The sequence below is a fragment of the Cololabis saira genome, chromosome 1 (genome assembly GCF_033807715.1).
Source record: "Cololabis saira isolate AMF1-May2022 chromosome 1, fColSai1.1, whole genome shotgun sequence".
NCBI classification, from domain to species: domain Eukaryota; kingdom Metazoa; phylum Chordata; class Actinopteri; order Beloniformes; family Belonidae; genus Cololabis; species Cololabis saira.
In genome coordinates, this window is record NC_084587.1 from 7,416,314 (window position 1) to 7,423,380 (window position 7,067).

A 7,067-nucleotide genomic window follows, 5' to 3' on the forward strand; every position below is an offset into this window, starting at 1 on the left:
TCACTGATCATGACAGTACATCTTTGACATTTGCCCCAAGATTATTTGAACCAAATTTGGTGGAGTTTTGGCCAAGAAATCTGCTGATAAGTTTTCAAGGCATCGAATTGCTACATTTGGATTTGCTTTAAACTGCTGTGGTTCACTTTTTACTTCACAGAAGCCAAACATGTCTTCTAAAAGGTAAAAGACTAAGGTTTTTGTTCACAAACCTGCTTAATTAAATTTCCCTCCGGATTTATAAAGTATCTATCTATCTATCTATCTATCTATCTATCTATCTATCTATCTATCTATCTATCTATCTATCTATCTATCTATCTATCTATCTATCTATCTATCTATCTATCTATCTATCTATCTATCTATCTATCTATCTATCTATCTATCTATCTATCTATCTATCTGCACAAATATGGTGTTGATACTGATTACATTGTACACAAACATTACTGCGGTTCTCACATTGTGCAAATTATCACAATATTAACTACGGTGGGCTTAAGTTGTCCAAAGTCTTTTAATGAAGGGCATTATTTAGAGGTTGTGTCTTCTTTATTATGGGGTGGGTGAGGTTCAGAATCAGAATAAACTTTATTCACCAAGACAAACAGTGCAAACAAACAAGGATTTTGATTTGGGAAACTTTGTCTCTCAAGTTTCTGCAAAAGATACACAAGCTAATAGAATAAAAAACTACAGCAATCAAAAATATGTCGTCTGATTACGAGGCAGAAACCTGCGGTAGAGTATTAGGGCCAGGCAGGAGAAAAATAAAAATAATGAGGAAGATTTTTTTTTCATTATGCACTTTGAGAAAAAAGTCGAAATGTTGAGAAAAGTCAAAATGTCGAGAAAAAAGTCGAAATGTCGAGAATAATGTTGAAGTACAAATTTCGAGAAAAAAGTCAAAATGTCGAGAATAATGTTGAAGTACAATTTCGAGAAAAAATTGAAAAATTCAAAATTTCATGAATAAAGTTGAAATGTTAAGAAAAAAGGTGAAATTTCAACTTTATTCACGGAATTTTGACTTTATTCTTGAAATTGTATTTCAACATTAATCTCGACACTTCGACTTTTTTTGCACAATAAAAAAAAATCTTCCCCTCTCAAATATTTTTTCTCCTGCATGGCCCTAATACTCTTCCGTAGGAACCAGTATTTACAGACGTGAAGAGGCACAATTATCCGCCTGTCTGTGACTGTCAAAGGACCAGCAGAGGGACGGCCTGAGGGAGGAAACTGTCTCTGTGGCGGGTGGTTTTGGTGCACACTTGATTAAAGAAGTAGGTCAAATGCATCTATTTTAGTCTAATGGTAATATGAATTATTTAATCATTCGTACACTAAGCTGCCAAACACCAACTAACTCCAGTCTCCAGACCACAAGAGCACGAGTTTTGTTTTTACGGCTATAGGCACACAATTCTCCCTTGTGTTTGTAAGATCAGTAGCCATGTGACGTCTTCCCCATTTCCTGGTTTCAATCAACTTCAATCAACCAAATATCTAAAATATTTGTGAATTACAAGATTTTACCCCATGGGAGAATATCAGGCTTCGCGGATGCTGAGTCCTTCATGAGATCTGAAACGCTTACTTATTTGTTGACCCCACCCTACATTCCACCCCCATCTTCTCATCATCTCCTACTCAAGCCCTTTCCAACTTCCTGGAGGAGATTAGGGCATGGATGAGTCACAACTGCCTTCAAATATACAGTTCCAAAACCGAAGCCATACAAACTGCCCCCCCTCACCAGGTCCAGTCATCACCCATAACCACCATCTCCTTCTCCGGTCAAGACATCCCCCTCTATACCTCTGTTACTGTCAGGGTTTGACATTCCCCCCAGTTGGTTTCTGTTTTGCCCCGCCTGTGTCCCATCTTCCCTGATTGTCTGCACCTGTGTCTCGTTATCCCCTGTGTATATCTGGTCTTGTCAATCCCTTGCTCCTTGTGGTTCCGTACTGTGTTTTCCTCCATGTGTCCTGCCTGTTTTTGCTCCAGTCTTCTGATCCCTGTTTTTGTGTTTTGATCCTGCTAAGCAGCGCTTTGGTTTTTGGTCCTTGGCTTTTCTTTGGAATAAACCCTTTTTTGTTGAACTCCTGCCTTCGCTCTCCTGCATCTGGGTCCTCACCACACCAGTCCTGACAGTAACCAACCTCGGTGTGAAGCTGGACCCACAACTTACCTTTGTAAACCAGATCAAACATCTGTACAAATCTTGCCTTTTCCACATAAAGAACATATCTAAACTCCGCCCCTTCCTCACTTTCTCCGATGCAGAAATATCGCCCACGCCCTAATCTCCTCCAGGCTCGACTACTGTAACAGCCTGCTCATCGGTATCCCCAACAAACCCCTCCGGAAACTTCAATTCATTCAGAACTGTGCTGCCCGAACTCACAAATACGACCATATCACCCCTACTCTCCAGAACCTACACTGGCTTCCCATAACCTCAAGAATCCAATACAAGATTGACCTAATTTTACCCACCTCTGCATCTACAGCTGGGACGTGCGGAAACCTTATGAGGGGCAGGTGCTAAAATTTAAAAAAGGGACACATGGAACACGACTTTAACACTTTCCGACAATAACTTTGTTGTTACATTACAATACAAAACACTGTTGTGTTTTGTATTGTAATACCTGCTCTGAACTTCTTAAACCACGTATTATAATAACAAACTAATACTGAAACTAATGGAAAAATACCAAACTATAATAACTCTGGAGACCCACCAATGAAAATTAAAGAAATGACAGAAAAACATTACAGATCTGAATAAACATTACAGATCTGAATAAACATAAATAACTGGTACATGTGCTGCCTGCTGTGCTCTTTGCTCCAGCTGGTGATGGATCCACTGCCTTTAGCACCTCACTCCTCTCCTCTTCCCTCTCTCTCCACCTCCTCTCTTTACAGGCATGTCTGCACAATTAAATATCCTGATAAATAAAATAAAAATCTGATGCACATAAAACATGCGCCCACACACGTGCGCACACACATACAGGCAGCCAAGTGGGGGATTGCAACTTAATTTAAATTACTTTAAATTAAAATCACATGATCTCTAAAACGGTGGGCAAAAAGACCCAGAGAGACGAGCAGCTGCATTTCTATCTCTTCTATATCTATATCTCTTCTAACAACAACAACACACACACTGGTAATGTGCACATACTACTGCTGCAAACCATACCGGGAAGTGAAAATACGGTTGAAGTGTCAATCTCCTGCAGAGCTGCAAAGTGCGGGGCAGGTCACGTGATGAGGGCCTGCCAGGTGCGTGTCAGGGAGGGGGATGTTCATCATATCATTTTATTTAGCTGAATTATTATGTAATTGTTAGATGATATTGGTGAATGAGTGGCACGATAGGTCCACACTTCAAAATGTAAAACTTTTTTTTTTTTTAAAGGCCTTTGAAAAAAAAAAGGCCTTTGACAGAAGGGCACTTTTGGCATCTGAGGCTGCTATCAAATTCAGCGATGAACAAATTCTGTTGAAGCTGGCTTATCTCAGCAATGATTCAGCGATAAATCTTCAACTACAAGGCAAAGACAAGCACCTACCTCACCTGGCAGACAAGATCACAGGGAAGTTTCCAGCCTGCAACCCCGTTTTGAAAGGATGTGCAGTGCAAAACAGGCAAACTGCAGCCACTAGTAATGCAGGGAAAGTTCACTTGTTTATGTTTTTGCAAATGAAGATATGATGGCACAACTGCACTTTTATTTTCTCTTTTTGAACTTTGTGTTATTTGTTATTTTTGATAATAAGTTAACTTAGATTCAGTATCAAATATGACTGATATACTTGGTGCTAGTAATTTCAATACATTTAAAATAATTAGTAATTCGTCAAGATTTTTGTTGGGGCGACGGGGCAAGTGGGGCTTGAAAACTGGAACTCCCTCCCTGAACATCCACATCTGGAACTCCCTCCCTGAACCTCTACATCTGGAACTCCCTCCCTGAACACCCACATCTGGAACTCCCTCCCTGAACACCCACATCTGGACCTCCCTCCCTCAACCCCCCACATCTGGAACTCCCTCCCTGAACACCCACATCTGGACCTCCCTCCCTCAACCCCCCACATCTGGAACTCCCTCCCTGAACCCCCCACATCTGGAACTCCCTCCCTGAACCCCCCACATCTGGAACTCCCTCCCTGAACCTCCACATCTGGAACTCCCTCCCTGAACCTCCACATCTGAACCTCCCTCCCTGAACCCCCCACATCTGGAACTCCCTCCCTGAACACCCACATCTGGACCTCCCTCCCTCAACCCCCACATCTGGAACTCCCTCCCTGAACCCCCCACATCTGGAACTCCCTCCCTGAACATCTGGAACTCCCTCCCTGAACACCCACATCTGGAACTCCCTCCCTGAACACCCACATCTGGAACTCCCCCCCTGAACATCCACATCTGGAACTCCCTCTCTGAACCTCGCAAGATGAGAGATAAATACATTCTAAAACTTGGTTGTGTGTGTGTGTCCGAGTGTGTGTGGGGGAGGTTTGGGGATTGGTGTCAGTCCATGTCAGGTGGGCTGGGTTAGGGGTGGGGTGATGGCTTTGATGGCCTGATGGAAAAAGCTGTTACTCAGTCTTGTGGTTCTGGATTTGAGTGTGCGATATCTTTTTCCAGAGGGGAGTGGGGAGAACTGGGTGTGTGGGGTCAGTGCTGATGTTTCTGGCCTTCTTTAGAAGTCGACCAGTGTAGATGTCTCTGAGGGGGGGCAGTGTGGTCCCAATGATCTTCTCCGCCGTCCTCACCACACGCTGCAGCTCCTTCCTGTCCTTAGCAGTGCAGCTAGTGGACCACACTGTGCAGCAGTAGGTCAGGAGGGACTCGATGGACACACGGCAGAAGTTGGCCAGCAGGGGGCAGGGGAGGTGAGACTGTTTGAGCTTTCTGAGAAAGTAGAGTCTCTGATGGGCCTTCTTCAGCTGAACAGATGTGTGGGTGGTCCAGGTGAGGTCGGCTAATATATGAACTCCAAGGAACTTGAAGCTCTCCACTCTCTCAACCTCCTCTCCTCTGATGGCGAGGGTGGGGAGCACCGACTTAGATCTTCTGTACTCCACAATCAGGTTTGGTTTTGGATCTTTTGAGGTCCAGGTTGTTCTGAGAGCACCAGTCAGTCAAGTGCTTGACCTCGTCCCTGTAGGCTGACTCATCGTTGTTTTTAACCCTTGTACTGTCTTTGGGTCAAAATGACCTAATTCTCCTGTTACTTCTTTTTTCCTGCTCTCTCCTTCCTTCTCCCTTCCTCTTTTCTCCCCTCTTACATTCTTCCTTCCTTCCTTCCTTCCTTTCCTTCCTTCCTTCCTTCCTTCCTTCCTTCCTTCCTTCCTTCCTTCCTTCCTTCCTTCCTTCCTTCCTTCCTTCCTTCCTTCCTTCCTTCCTTCCTTCCTTCCTTCCTTCCTTCCTTCCTTCTTTCCTTCCTTCCTTCCTTCCTTCCTTCCTTCCTTCCTTCCTTCCTTCCTTCATTCCTTCCTTCTTTTCTCCCTTCCTTCCTTCTTTCCTTCCTTCCTTCTTTTCTCCTTTCCTCCCCTCTTTCTTTCCTTCCTTCCTTCCTTCCTTCCTTCCTTCCTTCCTTCCTTCCTTCATTCCTTCCTTCTTTTCTCCCTTCCTTCCTTCTTTCCTTCCTTCCTTCTTTTCTCCCTTGCTTCTTTTCTCCTTTCCTCCCCTCTTTCTTTCCTTCCTTCCTTCCTTCCTTCCTTCCTTCCTTCCTTCCTTCCTTCCTTCCTTCCTTCCTTCCTTCCTTCCTTCCTTCCTTCCTTCCTTCCTTCCTTCCTTCCTTCCTTCCTTCCTTCCTTCCTTCCTTCCTTCCTTCCTTCCTTCCTTCCTTCCCTTCCTCCTTCCTTGACCCGAAGACAGCACAAGGGTCGTGTGATGATGGTGTTTGTGGGATGGATGGGGGAGCAGTCGTGGGTGAAGAGGGAGTGGAGGAGGGGGGTGAGAACACACCTCTGTGGCGTTCCAGTGTTCAGGGTGAGTGTGGAGGAGGTGCGGTCTCCCATCCTGACGCACTGGGGTCTGTTCCTGAGGAAGTCATAGATCCATGTACACAGTGACCTGCCTAAACCCAGGTTGCCCAGCTTCTGGATCAGTTTGTGGTGAACAGTACTGGAGTTGAGGGGGGATGAGGGGGGATGGCATCCCCCCTGAAATAAAAACGGTCCAAATCATCCCCCCTGTAAAACTGCCATCCCCCCTTTCCATCCCTTATGTCATTTCATCAATGAATGTGGTTTTACTGCTATTTCAACATTTAGAGTCATCACCAGAAAAATAACTTATTTGACAGTTTTCACCTGTTTTAAGTAAATTTTCACTTGAAATAAGTAGAAAAATCTGCCAGTGGGACAAGATTTATCTTCTTATTATAAGCAAAAAAATCTTGTTCCACTGGCAGATTTTTCTACGTATTTCAAGTGAAAATCTACTTGAAACAGGTGAAAATTGTTTTTTCCAGTGATGAGTCTTGTTTTAAGTGTTTATTTTTTTTACTAAAATGAGACATTTTAACTAGAAATAAGACAAATATTCTTGTTAAGATTTTGAGTTTTTGCAGTGATCCATTTTACTTATCCTGTGAAGGACAGAGTCATATTGATAAGTTCAGAAAACTGTTTTTTATTGTTGTGTTTTGATGTATTTGATGTAAGCCCAGTGGATATTTAAAGCTTACAGAAGGCTGCATTTAACTGCTGCTATGTCATTCCTGCAGTATTTCTGCAGGTGTTTTGGTCACTGCTATTATTTGTAATATATTATATTATTTGTAATCAGCACAAATTATTTGTCCCCATATGATAAAATCCACCATCCCCCCTGATTTTCTTTTTTTACAACTCGAGTACTGGTGGTGAATGACTGAAATCCACAAACAGCATCCTAGGTGTTTCTTTGGTCCAGGTGGGTGAGGGCTGTGTGGAGCGCCATCATGACAGCATCCTCTGTCGACCTGTTCGCTCTGTAGGCAGACTGATGTTGATCGAGGTTGGCAGGGAGGGCGTACTTGATGGAG